This window comes from Amia ocellicauda, chromosome 12 (genome assembly GCF_036373705.1).
Source record: "Amia ocellicauda isolate fAmiCal2 chromosome 12, fAmiCal2.hap1, whole genome shotgun sequence".
Lineage (NCBI taxonomy): Eukaryota > Metazoa > Chordata > Actinopteri > Amiiformes > Amiidae > Amia > Amia ocellicauda.
This window is the reverse complement of record NC_089861.1, coordinates 20,897,501-20,922,632: the sequence shown is the minus strand read 5'-3', so window position 1 is coordinate 20,922,632 and position 25,132 is coordinate 20,897,501. Positions and strand designations below refer to the sequence as shown.

Genomic DNA, 25,132 nt, shown 5'->3' with positions numbered 1-25,132 from the left:
AAAGGCTAGGACGAGGCAAATCACAGCTCTGGGAGAAGCTAGCATTGACAGTCGTTGGTCTCAACTGACAACAAGTGCACACATCAGCCTGCTTCCTGAACCAGCAGGCTTTTACCGTCCCCTTCGCCACTCTACACTTCCTTACCATAAAGAAAGGCAACAAGCAACCCATAACCCAGAGGTCGATGGATCGAAACCATTCTCTGCTATGACTTTTAGATTCCTTTGCGTTGCGTAACAGAAAGCCATATGCTCTCAGAGACCTCACCTGCACTTGAGGACTTGAAAAACTGCAGCAGCAAGTTCGTTTTCTAAGCAATCGTAAAAGGCTTCTCACGCTGACTGAAGGAATATTTATCCATCCATCCATCTATCTATCTATCTATCCCTATCTATCTGTATTTCTGTCTTTCAACATTTGTGAATGTCACTGTAGCCTGCAAACTCGTGCCCTTGCGAAAGGCTAGGACGAGGCAAATCACAGCTCTGGGAGAAGCTAGCATTGACAGTCGTTGGTCTCAACTGACAACAAGTGCACACATCAGCCTGCTTCCTGAACCAGCAGGCTTTTACCGTCCCCTTCGCCACTCTACACTTCCTTACCATAAAGAAAGGCAACAAGCAACCCATAACCCAGAGGTCGATGGATCGAAACCATTCTCTGCTATGACTTTTAGATTCCTTTGCGTTGCGTAACAGAAAGCCATATGCTCTCAGAGACCTCACCTGCACTTGAGGACTTGAAAAACTGCAGCAGCAAGTTCGTTTTCTAAGCAATCGTAAAAGGCTTCTCACGCTGACTGAAGGAATATTTATCCATCCATCCATCTATCTATCTATCTATCTATCTATCCCTATCTATCTGTATTTCTGTCTTTCAACATTTGTGAATGTCACTGTAGCCTGCAAACTCGTGCCCTTGCGAAAGGCTAGGACGAGGCAAATCACAGCTCTGGGAGAAGCTAGCATTGACAGTCGTTGGTCTCAACTGACAACAAGTGCACACATCAGCCTGCTTCCTGAACCAGCAGGCTTTTACCGTCCCCTTCGCCACTCTACACTTCCTTACCATAAAGAAAGGCAACAAGCAACCCATAACCCAGAGGTCGATGGATCGAAACCATTCTCTGCTATGACTTTTAGATTCCTTTGCGTTGCGTAACAGAAAGCCATATGCTCTCAGAGACCTCACCTGCACTTGAGGACTTGAAAAACTGCAGCAGCAAGTTCGTTTTCTAAGCAATCGTAAAAGGCTTCTCACGCTGACTGAAGGAATATTTATCCATCCATCCATCCATCTATCTATCTGTATTTCTGTCTTTCAACATTTGTGAATGTCACTGTAGCCTGCAAACTCGTGCCCTTGCGAAAGGCTAGGACGAGGCAAATCACAGCTCTGGGAGAAGCTAGCATTGACAGTCGTTGGTCTCAACTGACAACAAGTGCACACATCAGCCTGCTTCCTGAACCAGCAGGCTTTTACCGTCCCCTTCGCCACTCTACACTTCCTTACCATAAAGAAAGGCAACAAGCAACCCATAACCCAGAGGTCGATGGATCGAAACCATTCTCTGCTATGACTTTTAGATTCCTTTGCGTTGCGTAACAGAAAGCCATATGCTCTCAGAGACCTCACCTGCACTTGAGGACTTGAAAAACTGCAGCAGCAAGTTCGTTTTCTAAGCAATCGTAAAAGGCTTCTCACGCTGACTGAAGGAATATTTATCCATCCATCCATCTATCTATCTATCTATCCCTATCTATCTGTATTTCTGTCTTTCAACATTTGTGAATGTCACTGTAGCCTGCAAACTCGTGCCCTTGCGAAAGGCTAGGACGAGGCAAATCACAGCTCTGGGAGAAGCTAGCATTGACAGTCGTTGGTCTCAACTGACATCAAGTGCACACATCAGCCTGCTTCCTGAACCAGCAGGCTTTTACCGTCCCCTTCGCCACTCTACACTTCCTTACCATAAAGAAAGGCAACAAGCAACCCATAACCCAGAGGTCGATGGATCGAAACCATTCTCTGCTATGACTTTTAGATTCCTTTGCGTTGCGTAACAGAAAGCCATATGCTCTCAGAGACCTCACCTGCACTTGAGGACTTGAAAAACTGCAGCAGCAAGTTCGTTTTCTAAGCAATCGTAAAAGGCTTCTCACGCTGACTGAAGGAATATTTATCCATCCATCCATCTATCTATCTATCTATCTATCTATCCCTATCTATCTGTATTTCTGTCTTTCAACATTTGTGAATGTCACTGTAGCCTGCAAACTCGTGCCCTTGCGAAAGGCTAGGACGAGGCAAATCACAGCTCTGGGAGAAGCTAGCATTGACAGTCGTTGGTCTCAACTGACAACAAGTGCACACATCAGCCTGCTTCCTGAACCAGCAGGCTTTTACCGTCCCCTTCGCCACTCTACACTTCCTTACCATAAAGAAAGGCAACAAGCAACCCATAACCCAGAGGTCGATGGATCGAAACCATTCTCTGCTATGACTTTTAGATTCCTTTGCGTTGCGTAACAGAAAGCCATATGCTCTCAGAGACCTCACCTGCACTTGAGGACTTGAAAAACTGCAGCAGCAAGTTCGTTTTCTAAGCAATCGTAAAAGGCTTCTCACGCTGACTGAAGGAATATTTATCCATCCATCCATCTATCTATCTATCTATCTATCTATCTATCCCTATCTATCTGTATTTCTGTCTTTCAACATTTGTGAATGTCACTGTAGCCTGCAAACTCGTGCCCTTGCGAAAGGCTAGGACGAGGCAAATCACAGCTCTGGGAGAAGCTAGCATTGACAGTCGTTGGTCTCAACTGACAACAAGTGCACACATCAGCCTGCTTCCTGAACCAGCAGGCTTTTACCGTCCCCTTCGCCACTCTACACTTCCTTACCATAAAGAAAGGCAACAAGCAGAAGGAGGCGCCCAACGTGGGGCTCGAACCCACGACCCTGAGATTAAGAGTCTCATGCTCTACCGACTGAGCTAGCCGGGCCACTGCGGGGGCCGCAGCGCAAGACAGCCCGCCGGACTCTGCAAGAAGAAATGCGGCCACTTGACGGACGCACGGGCGTCCAATACTTTCCGACTTCCGTGCCTGCATTCACCATCCGGAGGCTTCGGCTCAAATCGTCTATTCTGGTCCAAAGACTTCTTGGGAGGGTTACAGGCTGCAGTTCATGCCGAACTACGAGCGCCTGCTCGACGTGAGCACATCATTGGCACTTTTGCGTGAAGGCCAGCTCCTGCAAGTGAGCAGAGTGGCGCAGCGGAAGCGTGCTGGGCCCATAACCCAGAGGTCGATGGATCGAAACCATTCTCTGCTATGACTTTTAGATTCCTTTGCGTTGCGTAACAGAAAGCCATATGCTCTCAGAGACCTCACCTGCACTTGAGGACTTGAAAAACTGCAGCAGCAAGTTCGTTTTCTAAGCAATCGTAAAAGGCTTCTCACGCTGACTGAAGGAATATTTATCCATCCATCCATCTATCTATCTATCTATCCCTATCTATCTGTATTTCTGTCTTTCAACATTTGTGAATGTCACTGTAGCCTGCAAACTCGTGCCCTTGCGAAAGGCTAGGACGAGGCAAATCACAGCTCTGGGAGAAGCTAGCATTGACAGTCGTTGGTCTCAACTGACATCAAGTGCACACATCAGCCTGCTTCCTGAACCAGCAGGCTTTTACCGTCCCCTTCGCCACTCTACACTTCCTTACCATAAAGAAAGGCAACAAGCAACCCATAACCCAGAGGTCGATGGATCGAAACCATTCTCTGCTATGACTTTTAGATTCCTTTGCGTTGCGTAACAGAAAGCCATATGCTCTCAGAGACCTCACCTGCACTTGAGGACTTGAAAAACTGCAGCAGCAAGTTCGTTTTCTAAGCAATCGTAAAAGGCTTCTCACGCTGACTGAAGGAATATTTATCCATCCATCCATCTATCTATCTATCTATCCCTATCTATCTGTATTTCTGTCTTTCAACATTTGTGAATGTCACTGTAGCCTGCAAACTCGTGCCCTTGCGAAAGGCTAGGACGAGGCAAATCACAGCTCTGGGAGAAGCTAGCATTGACAGTCGTTGGTCTCAACTGACAACAAGTGCACACATCAGCCTGCTTCCTGAACCAGCAGGCTTTTACCGTCCCCTTCGCCACTCTACACTTCCTTACCATAAAGAAAGGCAACAAGCAACCCATAACCCAGAGGTCGATGGATCGAAACCATTCTCTGCTATGACTTTTAGATTCCTTTGCGTTGCGTAACAGAAAGCCATATGCTCTCAGAGACCTCACCTGCACTTGAGGACTTGAAAAACTGCAGCAGCAAGTTCGTTTTCTAAGCAATCGTAAAAGGCTTCTCACGCTGACTGAAGGAATATTTATCCATCCATCCATCTATCTATCTATCTATCTATCTATCCCTATCTATCTGTATTTCTGTCTTTCAACATTTGTGAATGTCACTGTAGCCTGCAAACTCGTGCCCTTGCGAAAGGCTAGGACGAGGCAAATCACAGCTCTGGGAGAAGCTAGCATTGACAGTCGTTGGTCTCAACTGACAACAAGTGCACACATCAGCCTGCTTCCTGAACCAGCAGGCTTTTACCGTCCCCTTCGCCACTCTACACTTCCTTACCATAAAGAAAGGCAACAAGCAACCCATAACCCAGAGGTCGATGGATCGAAACCATTCTCTGCTATGACTTTTAGATTCCTTTGCGTTGCGTAACAGAAAGCCATATGCTCTCAGAGACCTCACCTGCACTTGAGGACTTGAAAAACTGCAGCAGCAAGTTCGTTTTCTAAGCAATCGTAAAAGGCTTCTCACGCTGACTGAAGGAATATTTATCCATCCATCCATCCATCTATCTATCTGTATTTCTGTCTTTCAACATTTGTGAATGTCACTGTAGCCTGCAAACTCGTGCCCTTGCGAAAGGCTAGGACGAGGCAAATCACAGCTCTGGGAGAAGCTAGCATTGACAGTCGTTGGTCTCAACTGACAACAAGTGCACACATCAGCCTGCTTCCTGAACCAGCAGGCTTTTACCGTCCCCTTCGCCACTCTACACTTCCTTACCATAAAGAAAGGCAACAAGCAACCCATAACCCAGAGGTCGATGGATCGAAACCATTCTCTGCTATGACTTTTAGATTCCTTTGCGTTGCGTAACAGAAAGCCATATGCTCTCAGAGACCTCACCTGCACTTGAGGACTTGAAAAACTGCAGCAGCAAGTTCGTTTTCTAAGCAATCGTAAAAGGCTTCTCACGCTGACTGAAGGAATATTTATCCATCCATCCATCTATCTATCTATCTATCCCTATCTATCTGTATTTCTGTCTTTCAACATTTGTGAATGTCACTGTAGCCTGCAAACTCGTGCCCTTGCGAAAGGCTAGGACGAGGCAAATCACAGCTCTGGGAGAAGCTAGCATTGACAGTCGTTGGTCTCAACTGACATCAAGTGCACACATCAGCCTGCTTCCTGAACCAGCAGGCTTTTACCGTCCCCTTCGCCACTCTACACTTCCTTACCATAAAGAAAGGCAACAAGCAACCCATAACCCAGAGGTCGATGGATCGAAACCATTCTCTGCTATGACTTTTAGATTCCTTTGCGTTGCGTAACAGAAAGCCATATGCTCTCAGAGACCTCACCTGCACTTGAGGACTTGAAAAACTGCAGCAGCAAGTTCGTTTTCTAAGCAATCGTAAAAGGCTTCTCACGCTGACTGAAGGAATATTTATCCATCCATCCATCTATCTATCTATCTATCTATCTATCCCTATCTATCTGTATTTCTGTCTTTCAACATTTGTGAATGTCACTGTAGCCTGCAAACTCGTGCCCTTGCGAAAGGCTAGGACGAGGCAAATCACAGCTCTGGGAGAAGCTAGCATTGACAGTCGTTGGTCTCAACTGACAACAAGTGCACACATCAGCCTGCTTCCTGAACCAGCAGGCTTTTACCGTCCCCTTCGCCACTCTACACTTCCTTACCATAAAGAAAGGCAACAAGCAACCCATAACCCAGAGGTCGATGGATCGAAACCATTCTCTGCTATGACTTTTAGATTCCTTTGCGTTGCGTAACAGAAAGCCATATGCTCTCAGAGACCTCACCTGCACTTGAGGACTTGAAAAACTGCAGCAGCAAGTTCGTTTTCTAAGCAATCGTAAAAGGCTTCTCACGCTGACTGAAGGAATATTTATCCATCCATCCATCTATCTATCTATCTATCTATCTATCTATCCCTATCTATCTGTATTTCTGTCTTTCAACATTTGTGAATGTCACTGTAGCCTGCAAACTCGTGCCCTTGCGAAAGGCTAGGACGAGGCAAATCACAGCTCTGGGAGAAGCTAGCATTGACAGTCGTTGGTCTCAACTGACAACAAGTGCACACATCAGCCTGCTTCCTGAACCAGCAGGCTTTTACCGTCCCCTTCGCCACTCTACACTTCCTTACCATAAAGAAAGGCAACAAGCAGAAGGAGGCGCCCAACGTGGGGCTCGAACCCACGACCCTGAGATTAAGAGTCTCATGCTCTACCGACTGAGCTAGCCGGGCCACTGCGGGGGCCGCAGCGCAAGACAGCCCGCCGGACTCTGCAAGAAGAAATGCGGCCACTTGACGGACGCACGGGCGTCCAATACTTTCCGACTTCCGTGCCTGCATTCACCATCCGGAGGCTTCGGCTCAAATCGTCTATTCTGGTCCAAAGACTTCTTGGGAGGGTTACAGGCTGCAGTTCATGCCGAACTACGAGCGCCTGCTCGACGTGAGCACATCATTGGCACTTTTGCGTGAAGGCCAGCTCCTGCAAGTGAGCAGAGTGGCGCAGCGGAAGCGTGCTGGGCCCATAACCCAGAGGTCGATGGATCGAAACCATTCTCTGCTATGACTTTTAGATTCCTTTGCGTTGCGTAACAGAAAGCCATATGCTCTCAGAGACCTCACCTGCACTTGAGGACTTGAAAAACTGCAGCAGCCAGTTCGTTTTCTAAGCAATCGTAAAAGGCTTCTCACGCTGACTGAAGGAATATTTATCCATCCATCCATCCATCTATCTATCTGTATTTCTGTCTTTCAACATTTGTGAATGTCACTGTAGCCTGCAAACTCGTGCCCTTGCGAAAGGCTAGGACGAGGCAAATCACAGCTCTGGCAGAAGCTAGCATTGACAGTCGTTGGTCTCAACTGACAACAAGTGCACACATCAGCCTGCTTCCTGAACCAGCAGGCTTTTACCGTCCCCTTCGCCACTCTACACTTCCTTACCATAAAGAAAGGCAACAAGCAACCCATAACCCAGAGGTCGATGGATCGAAACCATTCTCTGCTATGACTTTTAGATTCCTTTGCGTTGCGTAACAGAAAGCCATATGCTCTCAGAGACCTCACCTGCACTTGAGGACTTGAAAAACTGCAGCAGCAAGTTCGTTTTCTAAGCAATCGTAAAAGGCTTCTCACGCTGACTGAAGGAATATTTATCCATCCATCCATCTATCTATCTATCTATCCCTATCTATCTGTATTTCTGTCTTTCAACATTTGTGAATGTCACTGTAGCCTGCAAACTCGTGCCCTTGCGAAAGGCTAGGACGAGGCAAATCACAGCTCTGGGAGAAGCTAGCATTGACAGTCATTGGTCTCAACTGACAACAAGTGCACACATCAGCCTGCTTCCTGAACCAGCAGGCTTTTACCGTCCCCTTCGCCACTCTACACTTCCTTACCATAAAGAAAGGCAACAAGCAACCCATAACCCAGAGGTCGATGGATCGAAACCATTCTCTGCTATGACTTTTAGATTCCTTTGCGTTGCGTAACAGAAAGCCATATGCTCTCAGAGACCTCACCTGCACTTGAGGACTTGAAAAACTGCAGCAGCAAGTTCGTTTTCTAAGCAATCGTAAAAGGCTTCTCACGCTGACTGAAGGAATATTTATCCATCCATCCATCTATCTATCTATCTATCTATCTATCTATCTATCTATCTATCTATCCCTATCTATCTGTATTTCTGTCTTTCAACATTTGTGAATGTCACTGTAGCCTGCAAACTCGTGCCCTTGCGAAAGGCTAGGACGAGGCAAATCACAGCTCTGGGAGAAGCTAGCATTGACAGTCGTTGGTCTCAACTGACAACAAGTGCACACATCAGCCTGCTTCCTGAACCAGCAGGCTTTTACCGTCCCCTTCGCCACTCTACACTTCCTTACCATAAAGAAAGGCAACAAGCAGAAGGAGGCGCCCAACGTGGGGCTCGAACCCACGACCCTGAGATTAAGAGTCTCATGCTCTACCGACTGAGCTAGCCGGGCCACTGCGGGGGCCGCAGCGCAAGACAGCCCGCCGGACTCTGCAAGAAGAAATGCGGCCACTTGACGGACGCACGGGCGTCCAATACTTTCCGACTTCCGTGCCTGCATTCACCATCCGGAGGCTTCGGCTCAAATCGTCTATTCTGGTCCAAAGACTTCTTGGGAGGGTTACAGGCTGCAGTTCATGCCGAACTACGAGCGCCTGCTCGACGTGAGCACATCATTGGCACTTTTGCGTGAAGGCCAGCTCCTGCAAGTGAGCAGAGTGGCGCAGCGGAAGCGTGCTGGGCCCATAACCCAGAGGTCGATGGATCGAAACCATTCTCTGCTATGACTTTTAGATTCCTTTGCGTTGCGTAACAGAAAGCCATATGCTCTCAGAGACCTCACCTGCACTTGAGGACTTGAAAAACTGCAGCAGCCAGTTCGTTTTCTAAGCAATCGTAAAAGGCTTCTCACGCTGACTGAAGGAATATTTATCCATCCATCCATCCATCTATCTATCTGTATTTCTGTCTTTCAACATTTGTGAATGTCACTGTAGCCTGCAAACTCGTGCCCTTGCGAAAGGCTAGGACGAGGCAAATCACAGCTCTGGCAGAAGCTAGCATTGACAGTCGTTGGTCTCAACTGACAACAAGTGCACACATCAGCCTGCTTCCTGAACCAGCAGGCTTTTACCGTCCCCTTCGCCACTCTACACTTCCTTACCATAAAGAAAGGCAACAAGCAACCCATAACCCAGAGGTCGATGGATCGAAACCATTCTCTGCTATGACTTTTAGATTCCTTTGCGTTGCGTAACAGAAAGCCATATGCTCTCAGAGACCTCACCTGCACTTGAGGACTTGAAAAACTGCAGCAGCAAGTTCGTTTTCTAAGCAATCGTAAAAGGCTTCTCACGCTGACTGAAGGAATATTTATCCATCCATCCATCTATCTATCTATCTATCCCTATCTATCTGTATTTCTGTCTTTCAACATTTGTGAATGTCACTGTAGCCTGCAAACTCGTGCCCTTGCGAAAGGCTAGGACGAGGCAAATCACAGCTCTGGGAGAAGCTAGCATTGACAGTCGTTGGTCTCAACTGACAACAAGTGCACACATCAGCCTGCTTCCTGAACCAGCAGGCTTTTACCGTCCCCTTCGCCACTCTACACTTCCTTACCATAAAGAAAGGCAACAAGCAACCCATAACCCAGAGGTCGATGGATCGAAACCATTCTCTGCTATGACTTTTAGATTCCTTTGCGTTGCGTAACAGAAAGCCATATGCTCTCAGAGACCTCACCTGCACTTGAGGACTTGAAAAACTGCAGCAGCAAGTTCGTTTTCTAAGCAATCGTAAAAGGCTTCTCACGCTGACTGAAGGAATATTTATCCATCCATCCATCTATCTATCTATCTATCCCTATCTATCTGTATTTCTGTCTTTCAACATTTGTGAATGTCACTGTAGCCTGCAAACTCGTGCCCTTGCGAAAGGCTAGGACGAGGCAAATCACAGCTCTGGGAGAAGCTAGCATTGACAGTCGTTGGTCTCAACTGACAACAAGTGCACACATCAGCCTGCTTCCTGAACCAGCAGGCTTTTACCGTCCCCTTCGCCACTCTACACTTCCTTACCATAAAGAAAGGCAACAAGCAACCCATAACCCAGAGGTCGATGGATCGAAACCATTCTCTGCTATGACTTTTAGATTCCTTTGCGTTGCGTAACAGAAAGCCATATGCTCTCAGAGACCTCACCTGCACTTGAGGACTTGAAAAATTGCAGCAGCAAGTTCGTTTTCTAAGCAATCGTAAAAGGCTTCTCACGCTGACTGAAGGAATATTTATCCATCCATCCATCTATCTATCTATCTATCTATCTATCTATCTATCTATCTATCCCTATCTATCTGTATTTCTGTCTTTCAACATTTGTGAATGTCACTGTAGCCTGCAAACTCGTGCCCTTGCGAAAGGCTAGGACGAGGCAAATCACAGCTCTGGGAGAAGCTAGCATTGACAGTCGTTGGTCTCAACTGACAACAAGTGCACACATCAGCCTGCTTCCTGAACCAGCAGGCTTTTACCGTCCCCTTCGCCACTCTACACTTCCTTACCATAAAGAAAGGCAACAAGCAGAAGGAGGCGCCCAACGTGGGGCTCGAACCCACGACCCTGAGATTAAGAGTCTCATGCTCTACCGACTGAGCTAGCCGGGCCACTGCGGGGGCCGCAGCGCAAGACAGCCCGCCGGAGTCTGCAAGAAGAAATGCGGCCACTTGACGGACGCACGGGCGTCCAATACTTTCCGACTTCCGTGCCTGCATTCACCATCCGGAGGCTTCGGCTCAAATCGTCTATTCTGGTCCAAAGACTTCTTGGGAGGGTTACAGGCTGCAGTTCATGCCGAACTACGAGCGCCTGCTCGACGTGAGCACATCATTGGCACTTTTGCGTGAAGGCCAGCTCCTGCAAGTGAGCAGAGTGGCGCAGCGGAAGCGTGCTGGGCCCATAACCCAGAGGTCGATGGATCGAAACCATTCTCTGCTATGACTTTTAGATTCCTTTGCGTTGCGTAACAGAAAGCCATATGCTCTCAGAGACCTCACCTGCACTTGAGGACTTGAAAAACTGCAGCAGCCAGTTCGTTTTCTAAGCAATCGTAAAAGGCTTCTCACGCTGACTGAAGGAATATTTATCCATCCATCCATCCATCTATCTATCTGTATTTCTGTCTTTCAACATTTGTGAATGTCACTGTAGCCTGCAAACTCGTGCCCTTGCGAAAGGCTAGGACGAGGCAAATCACAGCTCTGGCAGAAGCTAGCATTGACAGTCGTTGGTCTCAACTGACAACAAGTGCACACATCAGCCTGCTTCCTGAACCAGCAGGCTTTTACCGTCCCCTTCGCCACTCTACACTTCCTTACCATAAAGAAAGGCAACAAGCAACCCATAACCCAGAGGTCGATGGATCGAAACCATTCTCTGCTATGACTTTTAGATTCCTTTGCGTTGCGTAACAGAAAGCCATATGCTCTCAGAGACCTCACCTGCACTTGAGGACTTGAAAAACTGCAGCAGCAAGTTCGTTTTCTAAGCAATCGTAAAAGGCTTCTCACGCTGACTGAAGGAATATTTATCCATCCATCCATCTATCTATCTATCTATCCCTATCTATCTGTATTTCTGTCTTTCAACATTTGTGAATGTCACTGTAGCCTGCAAACTCGTGCCCTTGCGAAAGGCTAGGACGAGGCAAATCACAGCTCTGGGAGAAGCTAGCATTGACAGTCGTTGGTCTCAACTGACAACAAGTGCACACATCAGCCTGCTTCCTGAACCAGCAGGCTTTTACCGTCCCCTTCGCCACTCTACACTTCCTTACCATAAAGAAAGGCAACAAGCAGAAGGAGGCGCCCAACGTGGGGCTCGAACCCACGACCCTGAGATTAAGAGTCTCATGCTCTACCGACTGAGCTAGCCGGGCCACTGCGGGGGCCGCAGCGCAAGACAGCCCGCCGGACTCTGCAAGAAGAAATGCGGCCACTTGACGGACGCACGGGCGTCCAATACTTTCCGACTTCCGTGCCTGCATTCACCATCCGGAGGCTTCGGCTCAAATCGTCTATTCTGGTCCAAAGACTTCTTGGGAGGGTTACAGGCTGCAGTTCATGCCGAACTACGAGCGCCTGCTCGACGTGAGCACATCATTGGCACTTTTGCGTGAAGGCCAGCTCCTGCAAGTGAGCAGAGTGGCGCAGCGGAAGCGTGCTGGGCCCATAACCCAGAGGTCGATGGATCGAAACCATTCTCTGCTATGACTTTTAGATTCCTTTGCGTTGCGTAACAGAAAGCCATATGCTCTCAGAGACCTCACCTGCACTTGAGGACTTGAAAAACTGCAGCAGCCAGTTCGTTTTCTAAGCAATCGTAAAAGGCTTCTCACGCTGACTGAAGGAATATTTATCCATCCATCCATCCATCTATCTATCTGTATTTCTGTCTTTCAACATTTGTGAATGTCACTGTAGCCTGCAAACTCGTGCCCTTGCGAAAGGCTAGGACGAGGCAAATCACAGCTCTGGCAGAAGCTAGCATTGACAGTCGTTGGTCTCAACTGACAACAAGTGCACACATCAGCCTGCTTCCTGAACCAGCAGGCTTTTACCGTCCCCTTCGCCACTCTACACTTCCTTACCATAAAGAAAGGCAACAAGCAACCCATAACCCAGAGGTCGATGGATCGAAACCATTCTCTGCTATGACTTTTAGATTCCTTTGCGTTGCGTAACAGAAAGCCATATGCTCTCAGAGACCTCACCTGCACTTGAGGACTTGAAAAACTGCAGCAGCAAGTTCGTTTTCTAAGCAATCGTAAAAGGCTTCTCACGCTGACTGAAGGAATATTTATCCATCCATCCATCTATCTATCTATCTATCCCTATCTATCTGTATTTCTGTCTTTCAACATTTGTGAATGTCACTGTAGCCTGCAAACTCGTGCCCTTGCGAAAGGCTAGGACGAGGCAAATCACAGCTCTGGGAGAAGCTAGCATTGACAGTCGTTGGTCTCAACTGACAACAAGTGCACACATCAGCCTGCTTCCTGAACCAGCAGGCTTTTACCGTCCCCTTCGCCACTCTACACTTCCTTACCATAAAGAAAGGCAACAAGCAACCCATAACCCAGAGGTCGATGGATCGAAACCATTCTCTGCTATGACTTTTAGATTCCTTTGCGTTGCGTAACAGAAAGCCATATGCTCTCAGAGACCTCACCTGCACTTGAGGACTTGAAAAACTGCAGCAGCAAGTTCGTTTTCTAAGCAATCGTAAAAGGCTTCTCACGCTGACTGAAGGAATATTTATCCATCCATCCATCTATCTATCTATCTATCTATCTATCTATCTATCCCTATCTATCTGTATTTCTGTCTTTCAACATTTGTGAATGTCACTGTAGCCTGCAAACTCGTGCCCTTGCGAAAGGCTAGGACGAGGCAAATCACAGCTCTGGGAGAAGCTAGCATTGACAGTCGTTGGTCTCAACTGACAACAAGTGCACACATCAGCCTGCTTCCTGAACCAGCAGGCTTTTACCGTCCCCTTCGCCACTCTACACTTCCTTACCATAAAGAAAGGCAACAAGCAGAAGGAGGCGCCCAACGTGGGGCTCGAACCCACGACCCTGAGATTAAGAGTCTCATGCTCTACCGACTGAGCTAGCCGGGCCACTGCGGGGGCCGCAGCGCAAGACAGCCCGCCGGAGTCTGCAAGAAGAAATGCGGCCACTTGACGGACGCACGGGCGTCCAATACTTTCCGACTTCCGTGCCTGCATTCACCATCCGGAGGCTTCGGCTCAAATCGTCTATTCTGGTCCAAAGACTTCTTGGGAGGGTTACAGGCTGCAGTTCATGCCGAACTACGAGCGCCTGCTCGACGTGAGCACATCATTGGCACTTTTGCGTGAAGGCCAGCTCCTGCAAGTGAGCAGAGTGGCGCAGCGGAAGCGTGCTGGGCCCATAACCCAGAGGTCGATGGATCGAAACCATTCTCTGCTATGACTTTTAGATTCCTTTGCGTTGCGTAACAGAAAGCCATATGCTCTCAGAGACCTCACCTGCACTTGAGGACTTGAAAAACTGCAGCAGCCAGTTCGTTTTCTAAGCAATCGTAAAAGGCTTCTCACGCTGACTGAAGGAATATTTATCCATCCATCCATCCATCTATCTATCTGTATTTCTGTCTTTCAACATTTGTGAATGTCACTGTAGCCTGCAAACTCGTGCCCTTGCGAAAGGCTAGGACGAGGCAAATCACAGCTCTGGCAGAAGCTAGCATTGACAGTCGTTGGTCTCAACTGACAACAAGTGCACACATCAGCCTGCTTCCTGAACCAGCAGGCTTTTACCGTCCCCTTCGCCACTCTACACTTCCTTACCATAAAGAAAGGCAACAAGCAACCCATAACCCAGAGGTCGATGGATCGAAACCATTCTCTGCTATGACTTTTAGATTCCTTTGCGTTGCGTAACAGAAAGCCATATGCTCTCAGAGACCTCACCTGCACTTGAGGACTTGAAAAACTGCAGCAGCAAGTTCGTTTTCTAAGCAATCGTAAAAGGCTTCTCACGCTGACTGAAGGAATATTTATCCATCCATCCATCTATCTATCTATCTATCCCTATCTATCTGTATTTCTGTCTTTCAACATTTGTGAATGTCACTGTAGCCTGCAAACTCGTGCCCTTGCGAAAGGCTAGGACGAGGCAAATCACAGCTCTGGGAGAAGCTAGCATTGACAGTCGTTGGTCTCAACTGACAACAAGTGCACACATCAGCCTGCTTCCTGAACCAGCAGGCTTTTACCGTCCCCTTCGCCACTCTACACTTCCTTACCATAAAGAAAGGCAACAAGCAGAAGGAGGCGCCCAACGTGGGGCTCGAACCCACGACCCTGAGATTAAGAGTCTCATGCTCTACCGACTGAGCTAGCCGGGCCACTGCGGGGGCCGCAGCGCAAGACAGCCCGCCGGACTCTGCAAGAAGAAATGCGGCCACTTGACGGACGCACGGGCGTCCAATACTTTCCGACTTCCGTGCCTGCATTCACCATCCGGAGGCTTCGGCTCAAATCGTCTATTCTGGTCCAAAGACTTCTTGGGAGGGTTACAGGCTGCAGTTCATGCCGAACTACGAGCGCCTGCTCGACGTGAGCACATCATTGGCACTTTTGCGTGAAGGCCAGCTCCTGCAAGTGAGCAGAGTGGCGCAGCGGAAGCGTGCTGGGCCCATAACCCAGAGGTCGATGGATCGAAACCATTCTCTGCTATGACTTTTAGATTCCTTTGCGTTGCGTAACAGAAAGCCATATGCTCTCAGAGACCTCACCTGCACTTGAGGACTTGAAAAACTGCAGCAGCCAGTTCGTTTTCTAAGCAATCGTAAAAGGCTTCTCACGCTGACTGAAGGAATATTTATCCATCCATCCATCCATCTATCTATCTGTATTTCTGTCTTTCAACATTTGTGAATGTCACTGTAGCCTGCAAACTCGTGCCCTTGCGAAAGGCTAGGACGAGGCAAATCACAGCTCTGGCAGAAGCTAGCATTGACAGTCGTTGGTCTCAACTGACAACAAGTGCACACATCAGCCTGCTTCCTGAACCAGCAGGCTTTTACCGTCCCCTTCGCCACTCTACACTTCCTTACCATAAAGAAAGGCAACAAGCAACCCATAACCCAGAGGTCGATGGATCGAAACCATTCTCTGCTATGACTTTTAGATTCCTTTGCGTTGCGTAACAGAAAGCCATATGCTCTCAGAGACCTCACCTGCACTTGAGGACTTGAAAAACTGCAGCAGCAAGTTCGTTTTCTAAGCAATCGTAAAAGGCTTCTCACGCTGACTGAAGGAATATTTATCCATCCATCCATCTATCTATCTATCTATCCCTATCTATCTGTATTTCTGTCTTTCAACATTTGTGAATGTCACTGTAGCCTGCAAACTCGTGCCCTTGCGAAAGGCTAGGACGAGGCAAATCACAGCTCTGGGAGAAGCTAGCATTGACAGTCGTTGGTCTCAACTGACAACAAGTGCACACATCAGCCTGCTTCCTGAACCAGCAGGCTTTTACCGTCCCCTTCGCCACTCTACACTTCCTTACCATAAAGAAAGGCAACAAGCAACCCATAACCCAGAGGTCGATGGATCGAAACCATTCTCTGCTATGACTTTTAGATTCCTTTGCGTTGCGTAACAGAAAGCCATATGCTCTCAGAGACCTCACCTGCACTTGAGGACTTGAAAAACTGCAGCAGCAAGTTCGTTTTCTAAGCAATCGTAAAAGGCTTCTCACGCTGACTGAAGGAATATTTATCCATCCATCCATCTATCTATCTATCTATCTATCTATCTATCTATCTATCTATCTATCTATCTATCTATCCCTATCTATCTGTATTTCTGTCTTTCAACATTTGTGAATGTCACTGTAGCCTGCAAACTCGTGCCCTTGCGAAAGGCTAGGACGAGGCAAATCACAGCTCTGGGAGAAGCTAGCATTGACAGTCGTTGGTCTCAACTGACAACAAGTGCACACATCAGCCTGCTTCCTGAACCAGCAGGCTTTTACCGTCCCCTTCGCCACTCTACACTTCCTTACCATAAAGAAAGGCAACAAGCAGAAGGAGGCGCCCAACGTGGGGCTCGAACCCACGACCCTGAGATTAAGAGTCTCATGCTCTACCGACTGAGCTAGCCGGGCCACTGCGGGGGCCGCAGCGCAAGACAGCCCGCCGGAGTCTGCAAGAAGAAATGCGGCCACTTGACGGACGCACGGGCGTCCAATACTTTCCGACTTCCGTGCCTGCATTCACCATCCGGAGGCTTCGGCTCAAATCGTCTATTCTGGTCCAAAGACTTCTTGGGAGGGTTACAGGCTGCAGTTCATGCCGAACTACGAGCGCCTGCTCGACGTGAGCACATCATTGGCACTTTTGCGTGAAGGCCAGCTCCTGCAAGTGAGCAGAGTGGCGCAGCGGAAGCGTGCTGGGCCCATAACCCAGAGGTCGATGGATCGAAACCATTCTCTGCTATGACTTTTAGATTCCTTTGCGTTGCGTAACAGAAAGCCATATGCTCTCAGAGACCTCACCTGCACTTGAGGACTTGAAAAACTGCAGCAGCCAGTTCGTTTTCTAAGCAATCGTAAAAGGCTTCTCACGCTGACTGAAGGAATATTTATCCATCCATCCATCCATCTATCTATCTGTATTTCTGTCTTTCAACATTTGTGAATGTCACTGTAGCCTGCAAACTCGTGCCCTTGCGAAAGGCTAGGACGAGGCAAATCACAGCTCTGGCAGAAGCTAGCATTGACAGTCGTTGGTCTCAACTGACAACAAGTGCACACATCAGCCTGCTTCCTGAACCAGCAGGCTTTTACCGTCCCCTTCGCCACTCTACACTTCCTTACCATAAAGAAAGGCAACAAGCAACCCATAACCCAGAGGTCGATGGATCGAAACCATTCTCTGCTATGACTTTTAGATTCCTTTGCGTTGCGTAACAGAAAGCCATATGCTCTCAGAGACCTCACCTGCACTTGAGGACTTGAAAAACTGCAGCAGCAAGTTCGTTTTCTAAGCAATCGTAAAAGGCTTCTCACGCTGACTGAAGGAATATTTATCCATCCATCCATCTATCTATCTATCTATCCCTATCTATCTGTATTTCTGTCTTTCAACATTTGTGAATGTCACTGTAGCCTGCAAACTCGTGCCCTTGCGAAAGGCTAGGACGAGGCAAATCACAGCTCTGGGAGAAGCTAGCATTGACAGTCGTTGGTCTCAACTGACAACAAGTGCACACATCAGCCTGCTTCCTGAACCAGCAGGCTTTTACCGTCCCCTTCGCCACTCTACACTTCCTTACCATAAAGAAAGGCAACAAGCAGAAGGAGGCGCCCAACGTGGGGCTCGAACCCACGACCCTGAGATTAAGAGTCTCATGCTCTACCGACTGAGCTAGCCGGGCCACTGCGGGGGCCGCAGCGCAAGACAGCCCGCCGGACTCTGCAAGAAGAAATGCGGCCACTTGACGGACGCACGGGCGTCCAATACTTTCCGACTTCCGTGCCTGCATTCACCATCCGGAGGCTTCGGCTCAAATCGTCTATTCTGGTCCAAAGACTTCTTGGGAGGGTTACAGGCTGCAGTTCATGCCGAACTACGAGCGCCTGCTCGACGTGAGCACATCATTGGCACTTTTGCGTGAAGGCCAGCTCCTGCAAGTGAGCAGAGTGGCGCAGCGGAAGCGTGCTGGGCCCATAACCCAGAGGTCGATGGATCGAAACCATTCTCTGCTATGACTTTTAGATTCCTTTGCGTTGCGTAACAGAAAGCCATATGCTCTCAGAGACCTCACCTGCACTTGAGGACTTGAAAAACTGCAGCAGCCAGTTCGTTTTCTAAGCAATCGTAAAAGGCTTCTCACGCTGACTGAAGGAATATTTATCCATCCATCCATCCATCTATCTATCTGTATTTCTGTCTTTCAACATTTGTGAATGTCACTGTAGCCTGCAAACTCGTGCCCTTGCGAAAGGCTAGGACGAGGCAAATCACAGCTCTGGCAGAAGCTAGCATTGACAGTCGTTGGTCTCAACTGACAACAAGTGCACACATCAGCCTGCTTCCTGAACCAGCAGGCTTTTACCGTCCCCTTCGCCACTCTACACTTCCTTACCATAAAGAAAGGCAACAAGCAACCCATAACCCAGAGGTCGATGGATCGAAACCATTCTCTGCTATGACTTTTAGATTCCTTTGCGTTGCGTAACAGAAAGCCATATGCTCTCAGAGACCTCACCTGCACTTGAGGACTTGAAAAACTGCAGCAGCAAGTTCGTTTTCTAAGCAATCGTAAAAGGCTTCTCACGCTGACTGAAGGAATATTTATCCATCCATCCATCTATCTATCTATCTATCCCTATCTATCTGTATTTCTGTCTTTCAACATTTGTGAATGTCACTGTAGCCTGCAAACTCGTGCCCTTGCGAAAGGCTAGGACGAGGCAAATCACAGCTCTGGGAGAAGCTAGCATTGACAGTCGTTGGTCTCAACTGACAACAAGTGCACACATCAGCCTGCTTCCTGAACCAGCAGGCTTTTACCGTCCCCTTCGCCACTCTACACTTCCTTACCATAAAGAAAGGCAACAAGCAGAAGGAGGCGCCCAACGAGGGGCTCGAACCCACGACCCTGAGATTAAGAGTCTCATGCTCTACCGACTGAGCTAGCCGGGCCACTGCGGGGGCCGCAGCGCAAGACAGCCCGCCGGACTCTGCAAGAAGAAATGCGGCCACTTGACGGACGCACGGGCGTCCAATACTTTCCGACTTCCGTGCCTGCATTCACCATCCGGAGGCTTCGGCTCAAATCGTCTATTCTGGTCCAAAGACTTCTTGGGAGGGTTACAGGCTGCAGTTCATGCCGAACTACGAGCGCCTGCTCGACGTGAGCACATCATTGGCACTTTTGCGTGAAGGCCAGCTCCTGCAAGTGAGCAGAGTGGCGCAGCGGAAGCGTGCTGGGCCCATAACCCAGAGGTCGATGGATCGAAACCATTCTCTGCTATGACTTTTAGATTCCTTTGCGTTGCGTAACAGAAAGCCATATGCTCTCAGAGACCTCACCTGCACTTGAGGACTTGAAAAACTGCAGCAGCCAGTTCGTTTTCTAAGCAATCGTAAAAGGCTTCTCACGCTGACTGAAGGAATATTTATCCATCCATCCATCCATCTATCTATCTGTATTTCTGTCTTTCAACATTTGTGAATGTCACTGTAGCCTGCAAACTCGTGCCCTTGCGAAAGGCTAGGACGAGGCAAATCACAGCTCTGGCAGAAGCTAGCATTGACAGTCGTTGGTCTCAACTGACAACAAGTGCACACATCAGCCTGCTTCCTGAACCAGCAGGCTTTTACCGTCCCCTTCGCCACTCTACACTTCCTTACCATAAAGAAAGGCAACAAGCAACCCATAACCCAGAGGTCGATGGATCGAAACCATTCTCTGCTATGACTTTTAGATTCCTTTGCGTTGCGTAACAGAAAGCCATATGCTCTCAGAGACCTCACCTGCACTTGAGGACTTGAAAAACTGCAGCAGCAAGTTCGTTTTCTAAGCAATCGTAAAAGGCTTCTCACGCTGACTGAAGGAATATTTATCCATCCATCCATCTATCTATCTATCTATCCCTATCTATCTGTATTTCTGTCTTTCAACATTTGTGAATGTCACTGTAGCCTGCAAACTCGTGCCCTTGCGAAAGGCTAGGACGAGGCAAATCACAGCTCTGGGAGAAGCTAGCATTGACAGTCGTTGGTCTCAACTGACAACAAGTGCACACATCAGCCTGCTTCCTGAACCAGCAGGCTTTTACCGTCCCCTTCGCCACTCTACACTTCCTTACCATAAAGAAAGGCAACAAGCAACCCATAACCCAGAGGTCGATGGATCGAAACCATTCTCTGCTATGACTTTTAGATTCCTTTGCGTTGCGTAACAGAAAGCCATATGCTCTCAGAGACCTCACCTGCACTTGAGGACTTGAAAAACTGCAGCAGCAAGTTCGTTTTCTAAGCAATCGTAAAAGGCTTCTCACGCTGACTGAAGGAATATTTATCCATCCATCCATCTATCTATCTATCCATCCATCTATCTATCTGTATTTCTGTCTTTCAACATTTGTGAATGTCACTGTAGCCTGCAAACTCGTGCCCTTGCGAAAGGCTAGGACGAGGCAAATCACAGCTCTGGGAGAAGCTAGCATTGACAGTCGTTGGTCTCAACTGACAACAAGTGCACACATCAGCCTGCTTCCTGAACCAGCAGGCTTTTACCGTCCCCTTCGCCACTCTACACTTCCTTACCATAAAGAAAGGCAACAAGCAGAAGGAGGCGCCCAACGAGGGGCTCGAACCCACGACCCTGAGATTAAGAGTCTCATGCTCTACCGACTGAGCTAGCCGGGCCACTGCGGGGGCCGCAGCGCAAGACAGCCCGCCGGACTCTGCAAGAAGAAATGCGGCCACTTGACGGACGCACGGGCGTCCAATACTTTCCGACTTCCGTGCCTGCATTCACCATCCGGAGGCTTCGGCTCAAATCGTCTATTCTGGTCCAAAGACTTCTTGGGAGGGTTACAGGCTGCAGTTCATGCCGAACTACGAGCGCCTGCTCGACGTGAGCACATCATTGGCACTTTTGCGTGAAGGCCAGCTCCTGCAAGTGAGCAGAGTGGCGCAGCGGAAGCGTGCTGGGCCCATAACCCAGAGGTCGATGGATCGAAACCATTCTCTGCTATGACTTTTAGATTCCTTTGCGTTGCGTAACAGAAAGCCATATGCTCTCAGAGACCTCACCTGCACTTGAGGACTTGAAAAACTGCAGCAGCCAGTTCGTTTTCTAAGCAATCGTAAAAGGCTTCTCACGCTGACTGAAGGAATATTTATCCATCCATCCATCCATCTATCTATCTGTATTTCTGTCTTTCAACATTTGTGAATGTCACTGTAGCCTGCAAACTCGTGCCCTTGCGAAAGGCTAGGACGAGGCAAATCACAGCTCTGGCAGAAGCTAGCATTGACAGTCGTTGGTCTCAACTGACAACAAGTGCACACATCAGCCTGCTTCCTGAACCAGCAGGCTTTTACCGTCCCCTTCGCCACTCTACACTTCCTTACCATAAAGAAAGGCAACAAGCAACCCATAACCCAGAGGTCGATGGATCGAAACCATTCTCTGCTATGACTTTTAGATTCCTTTGCGTTGCGTAACAGAAAGCCATATGCTCTCAGAGACCTCACCTGCACTTGAGGACTTGAAAAACTGCAGCAGCAAGTTCGTTTTCTAAGCAATCGTAAAAGGCTTCTCACGCTGACTGAAGGAATATTTATCCATCCATCCATCTATCTATCTATCTATCCCTATCTATCTGTATTTCTGTCTTTCAACATTTGTGAATGTCACTGTAGCCTGCAAACTCGTGCCCTTGCGAAAGGCTAGGACGAGGCAAATCACAGCTCTGGGAGAAGCTAGCATTGACAGTCGTTGGTCTCAACTGACAACAAGTGCACACATCAGCCTGCTTCCTGAACCAGCAGGCTTTTACCGTCCCCTTCGCCACTCTACACTTCCTTACCATAAAGAAAGGCAACAAGCAACCCATAACCCAGAGGTCGATGGATCGAAACCATTCTCTGCTATGACTTTTAGATTCCTTTGCGTTGCGTAACAGAAAGCCATATGCTCTCAGAGACCTCACCTGCACTTGAGGACTTGAAAAACTGCAGCAGCAAGTTCGTTTTCTAAGCAATCGTAAAAGGCTTCTCACGCTGACTGAAGGAATATTTATCCATCCATCCATCTATCTATCTATCCATCCATCTATCTATCTGTATTTCTGTCTTTCAACATTTGTGAATGTCACTGTAGCCTGCAAACTCGTGCCCTTGCGAAAGGCTAGGACGAGGCAAATCACAGCTCTGGGAGAAGCTAGCATTGACAGTCGTTGGTCTCAACTGACAACAAGTGCACACATCAGCCTGCTTCCTGAACCAGCAGGCTTTTACCGTCCCCTTCGCCACTCTACACTTCCTTACCATAAAGAAAGGCAACAAGCAGAAGGAGGCGCCCAACGTGGGGCTCGAACCCACGACCCTGAGATTAAGAGTCTCATGCTCTACCGACTGAGCTAGCCGGGCCACTGCGGGGGCCGCAGCGCAAGACAGCCCGCCGGAGTCTGCAAGAAGAAATGCGGCCACTTGACGGACGCACGGGCGTCCAATACTTTCCGACTTCCGTGCCTGCATTCACCATCCGGAGGCTTCGGCTCAAATCGTCTATTCTGGTCCAAAGACTTCTTGGGAGGGTTACAGGCTGCAGTTCATGCCGAACTACGAGCGCCTGCTCGACGTGAGCACATCATTGGCACTTTTGCGTGAAGGCCAGCTCCTGCAAGTGAGCAGAGTGGCGCAGCGGAAGCGTGCTGGGCCCATAACCCAGAGGTCGATGGATCGAAACCATTCTCTGCTATGACTTTTAGATTCCTTTGCGTTGCGTAACAGAAAGCCATATGCTCTCAGAGACCTCACCTGCACTTGAGGACTTGAAAAACTGCAGCAGCCAGTTCGTTTTCTAAGCAATCGTAAAAGGCTTCTCACGCTGACTGAAGGAATATTTATCCATCCATCCATCCATCTATCTATCTGTATTTCTGTCTTTCAACATTTGTGAATGTCACTGTAGCCTGCAAACTCGTGCCCTTGCGAAAGGCTAGGACGAGGCAAATCACAGCTCTGGCAGAAGCTAGCATTGACAGTCGTTGGTCTCAACTGACAACAAGTGCACACATCAGCCTGCTTCCTGAACCAGCAGGCTTTTACCGTCCCCTTCGCCACTCTACACTTCCTTACCATAAAGAAAGGCAACAAGCAACCCATAACCCAGAGGTCGATGGATCGAAACCATTCTCTGCTATGACTTTTAGATTCCTTTGCGTTGCGTAACAGAAAGCCATATGCTCTCAGAGACCTCACCTGCACTTGAGGACTTGAAAAACTGCAGCAGCAAGTTCGTTTTCTAAGCAATCGTAAAAGGCTTCTCACGCTGACTGAAGGAATATTTATCCATCCATCCATCTATCTATCTATCTATCCCTATCTATCTGTATTTCTGTCTTTCAACATTTGTGAATGTCACTGTAGCCTGCAAACTCGTGCCCTTGCGAAAGGCTAGGACGAGGCAAATCACAGCTCTGGGAGAAGCTAGCATTGACAGTCGTTGGTCTCAACTGACAACAAGTGCACACATCAGCCTGCTTCCTGAACCAGCAGGCTTTTACCGTCCCCTTCGCCACTCTACACTTCCTTACCATAAAGAAAGGCAACAAGCAGAAGGAGGCGCCCAACGTGGGGCTCGAACCCACGACCCTGAGATTAAGAGTCTCATGCTCTACCGACTGAGCTAGCCGGGCCACTGCGGGGGCCGCAGCGCAAGACAGCCCGCCGGAGTCTGCAAGAAGAAATGCGGCCACTTGACGGACGCACGGGCGTCCAATACTTTCCGACTTCCGTGCCTGCATTCACCATCCGGAGGCTTCGGCTCAAATCGTCTATTCTGGTCCAAAGACTTCTTGGGAGGGTTACAGGCTGCAGTTCATGCCGAACTACGAGCGCCTGCTCGACGTGAGCACATCATTGGCACTTTTGCGTGAAGGCCAGCTCCTGCAAGTGAGCAGAGTGGCGCAGCGGAAGCGTGCTGGGCCCATAACCCAGAGGTCGATGGATCGAAACCATTCTCTGCTATGACTTTTAGATTCCTTTGCGTTGCGTAACAGAAAGCCATATGCTCTCAGAGACCTCACCTGCACTTGAGGACTTGAAAAACTGCAGCAGCCAGTTCGTTTTCTAAGCAATCGTAAAAGGCTTCTCACGCTGACTGAAGGAATATTTATCCATCCGTCCATCCATCCATCTATCTATCTATCCCTATCTATCTGTATTTCTGTCTTTCAACATTTGTGAATGTCACTGTAGCCTGCAAACTCGTGCCCTTGCGAAAGGCTAGGACGAGGCAAATCACAGCTCTGGCAGAAGCTAGCATTGACAGTCGTTGGTCTCAACTGACAACAAGTGCACACATCAGCCTGCTTCCTGAACCAGCAGGCTTTTACCGTCCCCTTCGCCACTCTACACTTCCTTACCATAAAGAAAGGCAACAAGCAACCCATAACCCAGAGGTCGATGGATCGAAACCATTCTCTGCTATGACTTTTAGATTCCTTTGCGTTGCGTAACAGAAAGCCATATGCTCTCAGAGACCTCACCTGCACTTGAGGACTTGAAAAACTGCAGCAGCAAGTTCGTTTTCTAAGCAATCGTAAAAGGCTTCTCACGCTGACTGAAGGAATATTTATCCATCCATCCATCTATCTATCTATCCATCCATCTATCTATCTGTATTTCTGTCTTTCAACATTTGTGAATGTCACTGTAGCCTGCAAACTCGTGCCCTTGCGAAAGGCTAGGACGAGGCAAATCACAGCTCTGGGAGAAGCTAGCATTGACAGTCGTTGGTCTCAACTGACAACAAGTGCACACATCAGCCTGCTTCCTGAACCAGCAGGCTTTTACCGTCCCCTTCGCCACTCTACACTTCCTTACCATAAAGAAAGGCAACAAGCAGAAGGAGGCGCCCAACGAGGGGCTC

General features: G+C 48.6%; 27 non-coding genes across 27 annotated transcripts in view; 13 read left to right on the top strand and 14 right to left on the bottom strand.

The window, feature by feature from the left end:
* Window positions 1-2,936: 2,936 nt before the first annotated feature.
* On the bottom strand, window positions 2,937-3,009 carry trnak-cuu (transfer RNA lysine (anticodon CUU)). Its single transcript has one exon. It is a non-coding gene; the product is annotated as a tRNA-Lys (tRNA).
* Window positions 3,010-3,268: 259 nt separating this feature from the next.
* Window positions 3,269-3,340, top strand: trnam-cau (transfer RNA methionine (anticodon CAU)). Its single transcript has one exon. It is a non-coding gene; the product is annotated as a tRNA-Met (tRNA).
* A 3,185-nt stretch (window positions 3,341-6,525) lies between these two features.
* On the bottom strand, window positions 6,526-6,598 carry trnak-cuu (transfer RNA lysine (anticodon CUU)). The gene has a single exon. It is a non-coding gene; the product is annotated as a tRNA-Lys (tRNA).
* Window positions 6,599-6,857: 259 nt separating this feature from the next.
* On the top strand, window positions 6,858-6,929 carry trnam-cau (transfer RNA methionine (anticodon CAU)). The gene has a single exon. It is a non-coding gene; the product is annotated as a tRNA-Met (tRNA).
* Window positions 6,930-8,282: 1,353 nt separating this feature from the next.
* On the bottom strand, window positions 8,283-8,355 carry trnak-cuu (transfer RNA lysine (anticodon CUU)). Its single transcript has one exon. It is a non-coding gene; the product is annotated as a tRNA-Lys (tRNA).
* Window positions 8,356-8,614: 259 nt separating this feature from the next.
* Window positions 8,615-8,686, top strand: trnam-cau (transfer RNA methionine (anticodon CAU)). Its single transcript has one exon. It is a non-coding gene; the product is annotated as a tRNA-Met (tRNA).
* Window positions 8,687-10,493: 1,807 nt separating this feature from the next.
* trnak-cuu (transfer RNA lysine (anticodon CUU)) lies at window positions 10,494-10,566 on the bottom strand. Its single transcript has one exon. It is a non-coding gene; the product is annotated as a tRNA-Lys (tRNA).
* A 259-nt stretch (window positions 10,567-10,825) lies between these two features.
* On the top strand, window positions 10,826-10,897 carry trnam-cau (transfer RNA methionine (anticodon CAU)). Its single transcript has one exon. It is a non-coding gene; the product is annotated as a tRNA-Met (tRNA).
* An 867-nt stretch (window positions 10,898-11,764) lies between these two features.
* On the bottom strand, window positions 11,765-11,837 carry trnak-cuu (transfer RNA lysine (anticodon CUU)). The gene has a single exon. It is a non-coding gene; the product is annotated as a tRNA-Lys (tRNA).
* Window positions 11,838-12,096: 259 nt separating this feature from the next.
* Window positions 12,097-12,168, top strand: trnam-cau (transfer RNA methionine (anticodon CAU)). The gene has a single exon. It is a non-coding gene; the product is annotated as a tRNA-Met (tRNA).
* A 1,341-nt stretch (window positions 12,169-13,509) lies between these two features.
* trnak-cuu (transfer RNA lysine (anticodon CUU)) lies at window positions 13,510-13,582 on the bottom strand. Its single transcript has one exon. It is a non-coding gene; the product is annotated as a tRNA-Lys (tRNA).
* Window positions 13,583-13,841: 259 nt separating this feature from the next.
* Window positions 13,842-13,913, top strand: trnam-cau (transfer RNA methionine (anticodon CAU)). The gene has a single exon. It is a non-coding gene; the product is annotated as a tRNA-Met (tRNA).
* An 867-nt stretch (window positions 13,914-14,780) lies between these two features.
* Window positions 14,781-14,853, bottom strand: trnak-cuu (transfer RNA lysine (anticodon CUU)). The gene has a single exon. It is a non-coding gene; the product is annotated as a tRNA-Lys (tRNA).
* Window positions 14,854-15,112: 259 nt separating this feature from the next.
* On the top strand, window positions 15,113-15,184 carry trnam-cau (transfer RNA methionine (anticodon CAU)). The gene has a single exon. It is a non-coding gene; the product is annotated as a tRNA-Met (tRNA).
* Window positions 15,185-16,549: 1,365 nt separating this feature from the next.
* On the bottom strand, window positions 16,550-16,622 carry trnak-cuu (transfer RNA lysine (anticodon CUU)). The gene has a single exon. It is a non-coding gene; the product is annotated as a tRNA-Lys (tRNA).
* A 259-nt stretch (window positions 16,623-16,881) lies between these two features.
* On the top strand, window positions 16,882-16,953 carry trnam-cau (transfer RNA methionine (anticodon CAU)). Its single transcript has one exon. It is a non-coding gene; the product is annotated as a tRNA-Met (tRNA).
* An 867-nt stretch (window positions 16,954-17,820) lies between these two features.
* Window positions 17,821-17,893, bottom strand: trnak-cuu (transfer RNA lysine (anticodon CUU)). The gene has a single exon. It is a non-coding gene; the product is annotated as a tRNA-Lys (tRNA).
* A 259-nt stretch (window positions 17,894-18,152) lies between these two features.
* trnam-cau (transfer RNA methionine (anticodon CAU)) lies at window positions 18,153-18,224 on the top strand. The gene has a single exon. It is a non-coding gene; the product is annotated as a tRNA-Met (tRNA).
* Window positions 18,225-19,091: 867 nt separating this feature from the next.
* On the bottom strand, window positions 19,092-19,164 carry trnak-cuu (transfer RNA lysine (anticodon CUU)). Its single transcript has one exon. It is a non-coding gene; the product is annotated as a tRNA-Lys (tRNA).
* Window positions 19,165-19,423: 259 nt separating this feature from the next.
* On the top strand, window positions 19,424-19,495 carry trnam-cau (transfer RNA methionine (anticodon CAU)). The gene has a single exon. It is a non-coding gene; the product is annotated as a tRNA-Met (tRNA).
* A 1,327-nt stretch (window positions 19,496-20,822) lies between these two features.
* Window positions 20,823-20,895, bottom strand: trnak-cuu (transfer RNA lysine (anticodon CUU)). Its single transcript has one exon. It is a non-coding gene; the product is annotated as a tRNA-Lys (tRNA).
* A 259-nt stretch (window positions 20,896-21,154) lies between these two features.
* trnam-cau (transfer RNA methionine (anticodon CAU)) lies at window positions 21,155-21,226 on the top strand. Its single transcript has one exon. It is a non-coding gene; the product is annotated as a tRNA-Met (tRNA).
* Window positions 21,227-22,553: 1,327 nt separating this feature from the next.
* On the bottom strand, window positions 22,554-22,626 carry trnak-cuu (transfer RNA lysine (anticodon CUU)). The gene has a single exon. It is a non-coding gene; the product is annotated as a tRNA-Lys (tRNA).
* A 259-nt stretch (window positions 22,627-22,885) lies between these two features.
* Window positions 22,886-22,957, top strand: trnam-cau (transfer RNA methionine (anticodon CAU)). Its single transcript has one exon. It is a non-coding gene; the product is annotated as a tRNA-Met (tRNA).
* Window positions 22,958-23,824: 867 nt separating this feature from the next.
* On the bottom strand, window positions 23,825-23,897 carry trnak-cuu (transfer RNA lysine (anticodon CUU)). The gene has a single exon. It is a non-coding gene; the product is annotated as a tRNA-Lys (tRNA).
* Window positions 23,898-24,156: 259 nt separating this feature from the next.
* Window positions 24,157-24,228, top strand: trnam-cau (transfer RNA methionine (anticodon CAU)). The gene has a single exon. It is a non-coding gene; the product is annotated as a tRNA-Met (tRNA).
* Window positions 24,229-25,115: 887 nt separating this feature from the next.
* trnak-cuu (transfer RNA lysine (anticodon CUU)) overlaps window positions 25,116-25,132 on the bottom strand; it is a 73-nt gene continuing 56 nt past the window's right edge. The window contains exon 1 of the tRNA in view: window positions 25,116-25,132. This exon is cut by the window's right edge and continues 56 nt beyond it. This is a non-coding gene — a tRNA (tRNA-Lys).